Source organism: Salvelinus sp. IW2-2015, linkage group LG4q.1:29 (assembly GCF_002910315.2).
Source record: "Salvelinus sp. IW2-2015 linkage group LG4q.1:29, ASM291031v2, whole genome shotgun sequence".
In the NCBI taxonomy this organism is placed as follows: Eukaryota; Metazoa; Chordata; class Actinopteri; order Salmoniformes; family Salmonidae; genus Salvelinus; species Salvelinus sp. IW2-2015.
Window position 1 is genome coordinate 84,289,838 of NC_036842.1, and position 16,168 is coordinate 84,306,005.

Below are 16,168 nucleotides of genomic sequence, written 5' to 3' on the forward strand. Positions count from 1 at the left end.
GGGGTTTTCGGCTGGGTATCTGTAACTGCTGATGTAAAAAGGGCTTTATAAAATACATTTGATTTCATAGAGCAGGTGCAGGCACGATGACCTTGGTGCCATTGGCCAGGTTTGGATTAATGCTGGCTCTACTTAATCACAATCAGGACAACAGTTGCATAATCTGGAAGAATTTGTATTTATTTTATTTAACCCTTATTTTACCAGGTAATTTGACAGAGAACACGTTCTCATTTACAGCAACGACCTGGGGAATAGTTACAGGGAAGAGGAAACAGCCAATTGTAAACGGGATGATTAGGTGACCATGATGGTATTAGAGACAGATTTGGGGTTAACACCCCTACTCTTACAATAAGTGTTAACTGTGTTAACAAACGTCCAGACGAGCATCAATGCCATACAACACTCCTTCCGTGGCCTCCAACTGCTCTTAAATGCAAGTAAAAGTAAATGCATGCTCTTCAACCGATCGCTGCCCGCACCCGCCCGCCCATCTAGCATCACTACTGCTGGGACGGTTCTGACTCTGAATATGTGGACAACTACAATACCTAGGGGTCTGGTTAGACTGTAAACTCTCCTTCCAGACTCACATTAAGCATCTCCAATCCAAAATTAAATCTAGAATCGGCTTCCTATTCCGCAACAAAGCATCCTTCACTCATGCTGCCAACATACCCTTGTAAACTGACCATCCTACCAATCCTCGACTTCGGTGATGTCATTTACAAAATAGCCTCAAAAACCCTACTCAATAAATTGGATGTAGTCTATCACAGTGCCATCTGTTTTGTCACCAAAGCCCACATACTACCCACCACTGCGACCTGTACACTCTCGTTGGCTGGCCCTCGCTTCATACTCATCGCCAAACCCACTGGCTCCAGGTCATCTACAAGACCCTGCTAGGTAAAGTCCCCCTTATCTCAGCTCGCTGGTCACCATAGCAGCACCTACCTGTAGCACGCGCTCCAGCAGGTATATCTCTCTGGTCACCCCAAAACCATTCTTCCTTTGGCCGCCTCTCCTTCCAGTTCTCTGCTGCCAATGACTGGAACGAACTACAAAAATCTCTGAAACTGGAAACACTTATCTCCCTCACTAGCTTTAAGCACCAGCTGTCAGAGCAGCTCATAGATTACTGCACCTGTAATAGCCATTCTATAATTTAGCCCAAACAACTACCTCTTTCCTACTGTATTTATTTATTTATTTTGCTCCTTTGCACCCCTTATTTTCTATCTCTACTTTACACTTTCTTCCACTGCAAACCACCCATTCCAGTGTTTTTTTTTTTAACTTGCTATATTGTATTTACTTCGCCACCATGGCCTTTTTATATTTTTATTTATTTATATATATATTTTGTTTGCCTTCACTCCCTTATCTCACCTCACTTGCTCACATTGTATATAGACTTATTTTTCACTGTATTATTGACTGTATGTTTGTTTTACTCCATGTGTAACTATGTGTTGTTGTATGTGTCGAACTGCTTTGCTTTATCTTGGCCAGGTCGCAATTGTAAATGAGAACGTGTTCTCAATTTGCCTACCTGGTTAAATAAAGGTGAAATAAAAAATAAAACAAATGCTGCCCAAACATACCCTCGTAAAACTGACTATCCTACCGATCCTTGACTTCGGCGATGTCATTTACAAAATAGCCTCCAACACTCTACTCAGCAAATTTGATGTAGTCACAGTGCCATACGTTTTGTCACCAAAGCCCCATATACTACCCACCACTGTGACCTGTATGCTCTCGTTGGCTGGCCCTCGCTTCATATTCGTCACCAAACCCACTGGCTCCAGGTCATCTATAAGTCTTTGCCCCAAAGCCAACACTTACTTTGGCCGCATTTCCTTCCAGTTCTCTGCTGCCAATGACTGGAACGAATTGCAAAAATCACTGAAACTGGAGTCTTATATATCTCCCTCACTAACTTTAAGCATCAGCTGTCAGAGCAGCTTACCAATCATTGCATCTGTAAATAGCCCACCCAACTACCTCATCCCCATATTGTTATTTATTTTTTGCTCCTTTGCACCCAGGTATCTCTACTTGCACATTCATCTACTGCACTATCTATTACTCTAGTGTTAAATTGCTAAATTGTCATTATTTCGCCACTATGGCCTATTTATTCCCTTACCTCCCTAATCTTACTACATTTTCACACACTGTATATAGAAATTTATATTGTGTTATTGACTGTACATTTGTTTGTCCCATGTGTAACTCTGTGTTGTTTGTGTCGCACTGCTTTGCTTTATCTTGGCCAGGTCGCAGTTGTAAATGAGAACTTGTTCTCAACTGGCCTACCAGGTTAAATAAAGGTGAAATTAAAAAATCAATTACAAAAGTGTAATGGGATCTTTAGTGACCACAGAGAGTCAGACACTCGTTTAACGTCCCCCTACCCAGGGCAATSATTGCCCTGGAGGCATTGGGATATTTTTTTAGACCAGAGGAAAAGGTGCCTCCTACTGGCCATCCAACACCACTTCCAGCAACATCTGGTCTCCCATCTAGGTACTGACCAGGACCAACCCTGCTTAGCTTCAAAAGCAAGCCAGTAGTGGGATACAGGGTGGTATGCTGCTGTCCAAACCTTTAATCCCACCAACCAATGAAAGCAGAGAGGGTACTGTACATACAATGTCAAGTCAGTTGATCCCCTCCAAACTGGCATACTTCAGACTTGCAAGCAGGTGAATGGTGGCTTGGTCTCAGATCTGTTGGTGCTGTCTTGCCAACTCATTAAAATCAAGATTAAGATCACTTTATTGGTCAATTGCACACAAGGTCCAACCGAAATTTGACTTCTGCTTTTAACCCAACCACTCCAATAGGCATATATATAGATTTTGGGGGGCTGCCACTCTGGGAGCCATAAGGCTTACCAAAACAGTACAAAGATATCTGGGACCTGGCTAGGTGAAAACACAGAGAAGACTTTCATCCTTGTCCTGGTTCTTCCCTGGGGAAATGCTTTACATCTACAATAGACCTGTGTGACGTTAAGGAAGGGATCCCCACCTAATTAGCCCCAATGTTAATGTGATCAATTCTAATGAAGCTGAATGTAGATGGAGAAGTCCAGCCAGGAGAGGCCTGAGGAGAGCAGCTGGCTGCTACATAGTGAGACAGCCTTGCTGCACCTTAGACTGACTCTACACAGCCTAATTAATATAGACAGGACATTAGGCCTTTACCACTCTGCTGGCCTGCCTTCCATGACTTTTAATGATTCTATTGGCTTGTTTTCACCACTTTCCTTTCTATTGCCTCTGGGTCCTCTGTTGTGGGCTATCGGCTTTGAGGTCCTGGCCATGGACATCGACGGGCTTACCACGTGTCCACGTGACAATTTATCACAGTGTTGGGACAGAAACTGCCAGTGGTGGAAAAAGTACCCAATTGTCATACTTGAGTAAAAGTAAAGATACCTTAATAGAAAATGACTCAAGTAAAAGTGAAAGTCACCCAGTAAAATATGAGTAAAAGTCTAAAAGTATTTGGTTTAAAATATACTTAACACTTCTTCAGGCTGCAAGCCCGACGCCGGTACACTTATGACAACAGCCAGCTCAAGTGCAGGGCGCGAAATTCAAAATATATTTTTTAGAAATATTTCACTTTCACACATTAACAAGTCCAATACAGCATTTGAAAGATAAACATCTTGTGAATCCAGCCAACATGTCCGATTTTTAAAATGTTTTACAGCGAAACCACCACGTATATTTATGTTAGCTCACCACCAAATACAAAAAAGGACAGACATTTTTCACAGCACAGGTAGCATGCACAAAACCAACATAACTAACCAAGATCCAACCAAACTAACCAAGAAACAACTTCATCAGATGACAGTCCTATAACATGTTACACAATAAATCTATGTTTTGTTCGAAAAATGTGCATATTTGAGGTATAAATCAGTTTTACATTGCTGCTACCATCACGATACCGTCAGAAATAGCACCGAAGCAGCCAGAGTAATTACAGACACCAAGTCAAATACATAAATACTCATCATAAAACATTTTGAAAAATACATGGTGTACAGCAAATGAAAGACAGCATCTTGTGATTCCAGCCAATATTTCCGATTTTTTAAGTGTTTTATAGCGAAAACACAATATAGCATTATATTAGCTTACCACAATAGCCGAAACACAAGCCATTTCCCAGCAGCAAAACTAATAGTACACAGTTCGACAGATATATGAAATAGCATCATAAAATGGGTCCTACTTTTGATGAGCTTCCATCAGAATGTTGTACAAGGGGTCCTTTGTCCAGAACAATCGTTGTTTGGTTTTAGAACGTCCTTTGTCCCTCTTGAATTAGCACACAACTAGCCAAGTGGCGCGAAGCTCTCCTTCCTGAACAAACGCAGACAAGCAACACACCTAACGTCCCGAAAAAAATTCAATAATCTAATAAAACTATATTGAAAAAACATACTTTACGATGATATTGTGACATGTTCAAATAAAATCAAAGCCGGAGATAGTAGTCGCCTATAACGACAGCTTTCCAGAAGGCAATTCCAGGTCCATCCTCGCGCTTTCCAGAAACAGGAAATGGGTGACACGTCATTCCAAGAGGATTTGTTTCACTCAGACACGATAATCACCCATTTCTTCTCTCACTGCCTCTTGACATCTAGTGGAAGGTGTATGACGTGCATGTATACTAATACGTATCATGCCCATTTATAGGCAGGCCCTAGAACAGAGCATCGTTTTCAGACTTTCCACTTCCTGGTCAGGAAGTCTGCTGCCAAATGAGTTCTGTTTTACTCACAGATATAATTCAAACGGTTTTAGAAACTAGAGAGTGTTTTCTATCCAATAGTAATAATAATATGCATATTGTACGAGCAAGAATTGAGTACGAGGCCGTTTGAAATGGGCACCTTTTATCAGAGCTACTCAATACTGCCCCTGCAGCCCAAACAGGTTTTAAGTATCAAAAGTAAATTCAATTGCTAAAATATACTTAAGTATCAAAATTATAAATTAAATTAAATGTACGGTCAGCCAGGGGCACAATCCAACACTCAGACATCATTTACAAACTAAGCATGTGTGTTTAGTGAGTCTGCCACATCAGAGGCAGTAGGGATGACCAGAGATGTTCTCTTGATAAGTGTGTGAATTGGACCATTTTCCTGTCATTTTAAGCATTCTAAATGTAACGAGTACTTTTGGGTGTCAGGGAAAATGTACGGAGTAAAAAGTACATTATTTTCTTTAAGAATGTAGTGAAGTAAAGGTTGTCAAAAATATAAATAGTAAGGTACATATACCCCAAAAAACTTCTTAAGTAGTACTATAAAGAATTTTTACTTAAGTAATTTACACCACTGGAAACTGCATGATCAATAGAAATGTTGGAATCAATTGGAGATCAATAAAATGTAGGATGTCTCTAGAATCTAGTTTCTCTCTTTTTCCTTGTGTCACTATTTCCATATTTCATCTTAAACTCTGTATTGTTGGAAAATAACCCGTAAGTAAGCATTTCACTGTTAGTCTACACCTGTTGTCTATGAAGCATGTGATAAAATGTGATTTGAATTGCTTAGTTGGAGAGAAATGACCATGGTGTTAATGCAAAAGGATTTAAAATGCATACCAGCAAAAGAGCTTCATGTGTCTGCACTTTCTTACAATAGCCTTGTGGGTAAAAATTAGAGGTCGACCGATTAATCGGCATGGCCGATGAATTAGGGCCGATTTCAAGTTTTCATAACAATCGGTAATCAGCCTTTTTGGACGCTGATTATGGCCGATTACATTGAATCCATGAGGAAACAGGCTGACCACCTGTTATGGGAGTGCAGCGTCAGAAGGACCTTGTGGCTGCAATGAGCCAAGTAAGTTGCTAAACTTATCTTATACTTATCTTATAAAAAACAATCAATCTTCACATAATCACTAGTTAACTACACATGGTTGATGATATTACTAGGTTAACTAGCTTGTCCTGCATTGCATATAATCAATGCGGTGCCTGTTAATTTATCATCCAATCACAGCCTACTTCAACTTTGCCAAACGGGTGATGATTTAACAGAAGCGCATTCGCAAAAAAAGCACATTCGATGCACAAATGTACCTAACCATAAACATCAATGCCTTTCTTAAAATCAATACACAGAAGTATATATATATATTTTAAAACCTGCCTATTTAGTTAAAATAAATGCATGTTAGCAGGCAATATTAACTAGGGAAATTGTGTCACTTCTCTTGCGTTCAGTGCACGCAGAGTCAGGGTATATGCAACAGTTTGGGCTGCCTGGCTCGTTGCGAACTGTGTTTCTTCCTAACAAAGACCATAATTAATTTGCCAGAATTTTACATAATTATGACATAACATTGAATGTTGTGCAATGTAACAGCAATTATTAGACTTGGGGTTGCAACTCGTTCTACAAAATACGGAATGGTTCCATATTTCACTGAAAGAATAAACGTTTTGTTTTTGAAATTATAGTTTCCGGATTTCACCATATTAATGACCAAAGGCTTGTAGTTCTGTGTGTTTATTATAATTAAGTCTATGATTTGATATTTGATAGAGCAGTCTGACAGAGGTGGTAGGCAACAGCAGGCTCGTAAACATTCATTCAAACAGCACTTTACTGCGTTTGCGAGCAGCTCTTAGCAATGCTTTAAGCACAGCACTGTTTATGACTTCAAGCCTATCAACTCCCGAGATTAGGCTGGCAATACTAAAGTGTTTATAAGAACATCCAATAGTCAAAGGTATACGAAATACAAATGGTATAGAGAGAAATAGTCGACGCAATAACTACAACCTAAAACTTCTTAACTGGGAATATTGAAAAACATGGGAATATTAAACCACCAGCTTTCAAATGTTCTCATGTTCTGAGCAAGGAACTTAAATGTTAGCTTTTTTTACATGGCACATATTGCACTTTTACTTTCTTCTCCAACACTGTGTTTTTGCATTATTTAAACCAAATTGAACATGTTTCATTACTTATTTGAGACTAAATAGATTTTATTTATGTATTATATTAAGTTAAAATAAAAGGGTTCATTGTTCATTCAGTATTGTTGTAATTGTCATTATTACAAATATATATTAAAAAATCAGGCGATTAATCGGTATTGGCTTTTTTTGGTCCACTGATAATTGGTATCGGTATCTTAATTAACTGATAATGCCAGAGAAGCCGGTGTTTGGAGGATATATTGGCAAACCGTGCCAATATTGGCAAACCGTGCCAATATATCCTCCAAACATCAGTTTCGAGGGCATTATCCCCTTTATACAATGGCTTACCAACATATTCAAATAATTATTGACATATTTTCATTAAAAACCTTATTTTGATGAATTTATTCATACCATTTCATCCTTCCGCAAGATATAGTCCTGACACAAATCTAGGGTTGCTACCCAAGCCGGCTGGTTGTTCATTCTATCGGTTTGGTTGCTATTGATAGAGATGCAACCCAGTCGTTCAGTCTTTTTGCTCTGTATCTATAGATGCGACCAGTCGTTCAGTCTTTTTGCTCTGTATCTATAGATGCGACCCAGTCGTTCAGTCTTTTTGCTCTGTATCTATAGATGCGACCCAGTCGTTCAGTCTTTTTGCTCTGTATCTAWAGATGCGACCCAGTCGTTCAGTCTTTTTGCTCTGTATCATAGATGCGACCCAGTCGTTCAGTCTTTTTGCTCTGTATCATAGATGCGACCCAGTCGTTCAGTCTTTTTGCTCTGTATCTATAGATGCGACCCAGTCGTTCAGTCTTTTTGCTCTGTATCTATAGATGCGACCCAGTCGTTCAGTCTTTTTGCTCTGTATCTAGAGATGCGACCCAGTCGTTCAGTCTTTTTGCTCTGTATCTATAGATGCGACCCAGTCGTTCATTTTAAATGTTCATTACCATGCTGCCTGGCAACTTTCTTATCCCTTGCTTGCTAGCTAGCTAGCCAACTACAGCTAATTTACAGTCACGTCAAAAAGTGCATCCAGAATAACAGCAAAGTAGCTGCATTTGTTTAAGCTGTTTTCTAGAGACATTTATTTGGATACATCCATAACAATGAGCTAATGAGGCGCGATTTCGCCTGGCATAGAAAATGTGCTCACTAATCGGGACACTGTTGTTAAGAGCTGCTAGCCAACAACACAGGTAAGACAATCACTTCAAACTGAAGATGGAAAGACTGCAAACTAGCTGCACTTCATTTCGTTTGACCTTTTTTCAATTGACATTTCTTTGAAAATATCCATAAAAATTATGCTTGCTGATTCATGATTTCGACTGGTTGAGAAAAGCTGCCTGCCTGCCTCTCGTCCCGACTCCCGACACGTTCGTTACTGTAGGACAGCTGGAGTTTCAATTTGAATATTGAAACAATGTTGCAAATGTCAGAGACAAACAGTAAGATTTATACAAATCTCTGCTGTTGAAAACAAAACGTTAGTCTAAAAGAAATGTGAGATCATGTCTAGATACTTTTTATAGTGGAGATAAAGTTTATAAACTCCTTTTTGGGAGTAATGTGTCACAATCAGCATTCTTCTTAGTTAATGTAGTTACTCTATTTATTTATTTTGGCCCACCAGTCCTAATGTACAACAAACAACACCTCCCTCTTCACTACAGGACTCATTCTACGCTCTGCCAATGCAATATTGTAATAGTTTTAACAGTTGTCAGCCCTGCATGATAATTTACAGTCTCGGGCCTCTGTCTTTGTTACAAAAGATGGATATCCCTGCAGTAAGTGCCCCCAGCTATATGGGATGCATCTTGGAAGTACATTAGAAAACAAAAATCCCTGAGTGAGATCTGGGTTTAATTCAGGCATTGTTTCCTGGAGCTGTATATTTACATGCTTCAGTGTTTATAAAGCATCCGGGTGTGAGTTGGGACACAGAGAGGTAACACATAATGAGGATTTAACTAGGAGCCTCAGAGAAATTGATTTCATAGAATGCAGGGGATATTTGATTGGATGTCTTCTACAATTTATGAACCTGCCCACTGGGCACAGACGTCAATTCAACATCTATTCAATGTTGGTTCAATGCAATTTCATTTAAATTAGTAGGAAACTAGGTTGATTCAACCAGTGTGTGCTGTGCTACTTTCACTAGACCCAACAGACTATAGCCTCAGAAGCACTCAGATCCCACTGCAAGCTATACTGTGTGCTCTCTAGAGAGCTTTTGTGTATACTGTACCAGTCAAAAGTTTGGATACACCTACTCATTCAAGGGTTTTTCTTTATTTTTACTATTTTCTACATTGTAGAATAATAGTGAAGACATCAAAACTATGACATAGCACATATGGAATCATGTAGTAACCAAAAAAGTGTTAAACCAATCACAATATATTATATATTTGAAGTAGCCACCCTTTGACTTGTTTGAACACTCCTGGCATTCTCTCAACCAGCTTCATGAGGTAGTCAACTGGAATGCATTTCAATTAACAGGTGTGCCTTGTGGAATTTCTTTCCTTCTTAATGCATTTGGGACAATCAGTTATGTTGTGACAAGGTAGGGTAGGGGTGGTATAAAGAAGATAGCCCTATTTGGTAAAAGCCCAAGTCCATATTATGGCAAGAACAGCTCAAATAAGCAAAGAGAAATGACAGTCCATCATTACTTTAAGACATGAAGGTCAGTCAATCAGGATAATTTCAATAACTTTGAAAGTTTCTTCAAGTGCAGTCGCAAAAACCATCAAGCACTATGATGAAACTGGCTCTCATGAGGACTGCCACAGGAAAGGAAGACCCAGAGTTATCTCTGCTGCAGAGGATAAGTTCATTAGAGTTACCAGCCTCAGAAATCGGCAATTAACTGCACCTCAGATTGTAGCCCAAATAAATGCTTCACAGAGTTCAAGTAACAGACACATCTCAACATCAACTGTTCAGACCTTCATGGTCGAATTGCTTCAAAGAAACCACTACTAAAGCACACCTGGGGTGCCAGGTAGCCTAGTGGTTAGAGCATTAGACTAGTAACCAGAAGGTTGCAAGATCAAATCCCCAAGCTGACAAGGTAAAAATCTGTCATTCTGCCCCTGAACAAGGCAGTCAACCCACTGTTCCTAGGCCATCATTTAAAATAAGAATGTGTTCTTAACTGACTTGCTTGGGCCAAGAAATGAGCAATGGACATTAGAAATGTGTCCTTTGGCCAGATGAGTCCAAATTGGGTCCCAACCGCCGTATCTTTGTGAGACAGAGAGTAGGTGAACAGATGATCTCCGCATGTGTGGTTCCCACCGTGAAGTATGGAGGAGGAGGTGTGATGGTGTGGGGGTGCTTTTCTGGTGATACTGTCGGTGATTTATTTAGAATTCAAGGCACACAACCAGCATGGCTACCACAGCATTCTGCAGCGCAACGCCATCCCATCTGGTTTGCGCTTAGTGGGACTATCATTTGTTTTTCAACAGGACAATCACCCAACACACCTTCAGGCTATGTAAGGGCTATTTGACTAAGAAGGAGAGTGAAGGAATGCTGCATCAGATGACCTGGCCTCCACAGTCACCAGACCTCAACCCAATTTAGATGGTTTGCGATGAGTTGGACTGCAGAGTGAAGGAAAAGCAGCCAACAAGTGCTCAGCATATGTGGGAACTCCTTCAAGACTGTTGGAAAAGCATTCCAGGTGACTACCTCATGAAGCTGGTTGAGAGAATGCCAAGAGTGTACAAAGCTGTCATCAAGGCAAAGGGTGGCTACTTTGAAAAATCTAAAACCTAAAATATATATATTTTTTCACACTTTTTGGCTTACTACATGATTCCATATGTGTTATTTAATAGTTTGATGTCTTCACTATTATTCTACAATGTAGAAAATAGTTTWAAAAAAAATAAAGGTTTGAATCGTGTCAGTGGATAGCTGAATGCCCTTCCATTAGTTCATGCGCGCGAAAGTTGTAGCTCGACATTTTCTTTATCTCTGTTATTGAATAGTTTACCGTCCGGTTGAAATATTATCGATTATTTATGTTAAAAACAACCAATTTAACAATTGATTATTAAAAACGTTTGACGTGTTTCTACGAACTTTACGGATACTATTTGTAATTTTCGTCAACCCTTGATGACCTGCCTAAGGTTGTGGAATACTGAACATAACGCGCCAAACAAACGGAGGTTTTTTGATATAAAAATAATTTTTATCGAACAAAAGGAACATTTATTGTGTAACTGGGAGTCCGAAGATCATCAAAGGTAAGCAATTAATTTTATTGCTTTTCTGACTTTCGTGACCAATCTACATTGCTGCTAGGTGTTTGTAATGTTTTGTCTAGTGATCGATAAACTCACACAAACACTTGGATTGCTTTCGCTGTAAAGCATATTTTCAAAATCTGACACGACAGGTGGATTAACAACAAGCTAAGCTGTGTTTTGCTATATTGCACTTGTGATTTCATGAATATAAATATTTTTAGCAATTTCTTTTTAATTTGCCGCTCTGCAATTCAGCGGTTGTTGATGAAAATGATCCCGCTAAAGGGATCCTTCTACCTAATCTGACAGCCATATACATCACAAAGACAAATCATTACCAAATCTCTCATGACAGACCTTTGTCTCCTTTCCTTCCATGGGTAAATTGAGACCATGCGTAGCCCTTCTAACCTTCTACCTTTGATAAACATCCCCTGACAACACTAATGGTAAATGGAAGGAGAAATCATTGAACCAGGATTGAGAGAGACATGGGGCAAATGAAGACAGGCGTTGGACGTTGAGTCCTACATGACATCTTCACGAAGATATATTACCTGGCCTCCTTTTATTTTCACAGAGATATATTACCTGGCCTCCTTTAACCTTCACGAAGATATATTACCTGGCCTCCTTTTAATTTTCAACATAAGACAGGAGATTATTTACCTGGCCTCTTTAATCTTCACAGAGATATATTACCTGGTCTCTTTAATCTTCACAGAGATATATTACCTGGCCTCCTTTAATCTTCACAGAAGATATATTACCTGGCCTCCTTTTTTTTCACAGAGATATATTACCTGGCCTCCTTTTATCTTCACAGATATATATTACCTGGACTACTTTAATCTTCACAGAGATATATTACCTGGCCTCCTTTTATTTTCACAGAGATATATTACAAGGCCTCCTTTTATTTTCACAGAGATATATTACCTGGCCTCCTTTTATCTTCACATGAATATATTACTCGGCCTCCTTACAACACACAACTGCTGCCATTTCACCACTGCAATATACCATTTATTTATTACTCAGTATGTTTACATAACAGGTTAACACTTTCCACAACTACTCTGTACTTTATTCTTCAATTGGATCCCAATTAGGAAAAAATACACCATTTTATGATATCTTTGTAAGTTGTTTGATGATATCTTCACAGAGATATATTACCTGGCCTCCTTTTATTTTCACAGAGATATATTACCAGGCTCCTTTTATCTTCACAGAGATATATTACCTGGCCTCCTTTTATTTTCACAGAAATATATTACCTGGCCTCCTTTTATTTTCACAGAGATATATTACCTGACCTCCTTACCTGGCCTCCGGATACAGATAGCTCAAGAGGTATGCTTAGATACGCATTAAAAAAATGTTTTACCTTTAATTAAGCATAATGAGTATGTCTCTAGATTGCAGGAAAAAGCTGTTTCAGGTGTTTGAAAAATTCTTCAACTTTGCGATGGGGGGGGGGGCATAGACCCCCTACAGACCACCCCCCAGCAATCCTAATGTACTTTGTGACCCCTCCGATTTTTGGGGTTCATGACGTCCCTGTTCGTAACAATTACTACTAGTACAAACATGCAACAATTGTGAGAGTCCCTAGCAAGAGTACATGTGTAGCATTGCAGTGAAAAGTAATAGGACAAGGAATACTGTTTTATGGACCATGATTTGGTGTGGGGAATGTGTCAGCCTCCCTTGATGTCTATTTTGAATCAAAAGCCCTATTTACTCAGACTGGATAGAAACAAAGCTGACATGGGAAACAAGGCTGGTGCCCCCTTAGAAAAGCTGACATGGGAAACAAGGCTGGCACCCCCTTAGAAAGGCTATGTCTTTGAACAAATATAAAATGACAGTGTGCCACAGGGTGATTACTAATTCCACCTGCGCTAAATTGGTAACAGCATATATAATGTATATACTGTTTATATTGGTGAGGTTCCTTGATCAGGTAAGAAAATATATAGTCTAGGTTTGAAATGACAAACTCTGCTCAGGCAAAGTCTATAGAGACAAGTAACATTGGACTCAATTGTTTAATTTGGTGTCTTGTCTTGACTTTTCAAAACAATGCAATTTTTCAAAGTGATGCTAGCTAGTCTTTTCCTGCATCCTGCTCTGAAGGTGGGGCTGTACAGTATATGATGCCACTGTATTGGACTGTCCTCTTTAATTATTGAACAAGTCAAAATTGACAAAAAAGAATTCTACTTAGGAGTCAAAAGGTGATGGTGAGGTCACAAAGGCCAAGGAAAAAGCACTGCTGCCTCACTCCTAAGATGTGATATCATTCCCAAAGTAGAAGTAATTGCCGCAAAGAAACAAACTAGAATGTCTGACCATTTGTCAATAGTAAACCAATATCCATAGGCTGTTTTTAGCAAAGAAACCAGAGTACATATACTGCCATCTATTTGAACATTGGGATTTTCACAACTGAGGTGGGGTAGACAATGGAGGAGAGCATATGGGGCTGGCAGAGAAATTGGTTGGTGTGTGCTTGTGTGTGTGGGGAGATATTTGTATCTCCTTCCACTGATTACCTCAGTTGCTGAATCAGTCAATATGGCTCCAGAGGGTGGGCTCAACCCAAGCTGCTGCATTCACTGGGATCCGCCAGGGCTTTCCTTAACCCATAGACCACTGCTGCTTGAAAGAGCCACACTGCATTGTGTGAGCAGCAAGCCTATTGATTTCTCTACCTAGCATTATGGATAAGTTCACTTAATTATTATTTTTGAGGTCAACTGAGGGTCATCTATTCCCATACAGGAGACTGTACTGTCACTGATGTAGATAGCTTTGAAGAAATATAACGTGGTGTAGCATGGTTTCAAGGCTAAGATTGGCTTTTCTGCTAAGCTGTTTTATCGCAGGTTTTGTTCCTTATGTTCTAGATTTATTTTATCTTTATTGAACTAGGCAAGTCAGTTTAGAACAAATTCTTATTTTCAATGACGGCCTAGGAACAGTGGGTTAACTGCCTCGTTCAGGGGCAGAACGACAGATTTGTACCTTGTCAGCTCGGGGATTTGATCTTGCAACCTTTCGGTTACTAGTCCAACGCTCTAACCACTAGGCTACCTGCCGCCCCAATTACTGTACTGTCCATTTTCAGGAGCATTTTCTGCCATCAACAGATTCAACTGAACCATGCAACCCCTCGGCGAAACCACAAATTACTCAAAAGAGCATTGACGGTGGCATACCATCACTTGACATGGACAGACGGCATGAAATACTCACCAGTCTGGTTGCCATAGAACTGATTCCCTCCAGCCTATCCTCACACACTAAGACAACAGTTAAAGAGGGAGAAAAGGAGGAGAGGATATGAAGGCTTAGAGAAATACCCATCCTTGTGCACACTGCATGACTCACACAAACACACACTGTCACACACAATCTGTCACATACACACTTACACACACCTTTTTTTTWWWTTTTTTTATTTAACCTTTATTTAACCAGGTAGGCAAATTGAGAACACGTTCTCATTTACAATTGCGACCTGGCCAAGATAAAGCAAAGCAGTTCGACACATACAACAACACATAGTTACACATGGAGTAAAACAAACATACAGTCAATAATACAGTGAAAAATAAGTCTATATACAATGTGAGCAAGTGAGGTGAGATAAGGGAGGTGAAGGCAAACAAAATATATATATAAATAAATAAAAATATAAAAGGCCATGGAGGCGAAGTGAGTACAACACAGCAAGTAAAATAAAAACTAAAAAACACTGGAATGGTTGGTTTGCAGTGGAAGAAAGTGTAAAGTAGAGACAGAAATAATGGGGTGCAAAGGAGCAAAATAAATTAATAAATAAATACAGTAGGTAAAGAGGTAGTTGTTTGGGCTAAATTGTAGATGGGTTATGTACAGGTGCAGTAATCTATGAGCTGCTCTGACAGCTGGTGCTTAAAGCTAGTGAGGGAGATAGGTGTTTCCAGTTTCAGAGATTTTTGTAGTTCGTTCCAGTCATTGGCAGCAGAGAACTGGAAGGAGAGGCGTCCAAAGGAAGAATTGGTTTTGGGGGTGACTAGAGAGATATACCTGCTGGAGCGCGTGCTACAGGTAGGTGCTGCTATGGTGACCAGCGAGCTGAGATAAGGGGGGACTTTGCCTAGCAGGGTCTTGTAGATGACCTGGAACCAGTGGGTTTGGCGACGAGTATGAAGCGAGGGCCAGCCAACGAGAGTGTACAGGTCGCAGTGGTGGGTAGTATATGGGGCTTTGGTGACAAAACGGATGGCACTGTGATAGACTGCATCCAATTTATTGAGTAGGGTTTTGGAGGCTATTTTGTAAATGACATCACCGAAGTCGAGGATTGGTAGGATGGTCAGTTTTACAAGGGTATGTTTGGCAGCATGAGTAAAGGATGCTTTGTTGCGGAATAGGAAGCCAATTCTGATTTTGACTTTGGATTGGAGATGTTTGATGTGAGTCTGGAAGGAGAGTTTACAGTCTAACCAGACACCTAGGTATTTGTAGTTGTCCACATATTCTAAGTCAGAGCCGTCCAAAAGTAGTGATGTTGACAGGCGGGCAGGAGCAGGCAGCGATCGGTTGAAGAGCATGCAATTTGGTTTTACTTGTATTTAAGAGCAGTTGGAGGCCACGGAAGGAGAGTTGTATGGCATTGAAGCTCGCCTGGAGGGTTGTTAACACAGTGTCAAAAGAAGGGCCAGAAGTATACAGAATAGTGTCGTCTGCGTAGAGGTGGATCAGAGAATCACCAGCAGCAAGAGCGACATCATTGATGTAAACAGAGAAGAGAGTCGGTCCAAGAATTGAACCCTGTGGCACCCCATAGAGACTGCCAGAGGCCCGGACAACAGACCCTCCGATTTGACACACTGAAC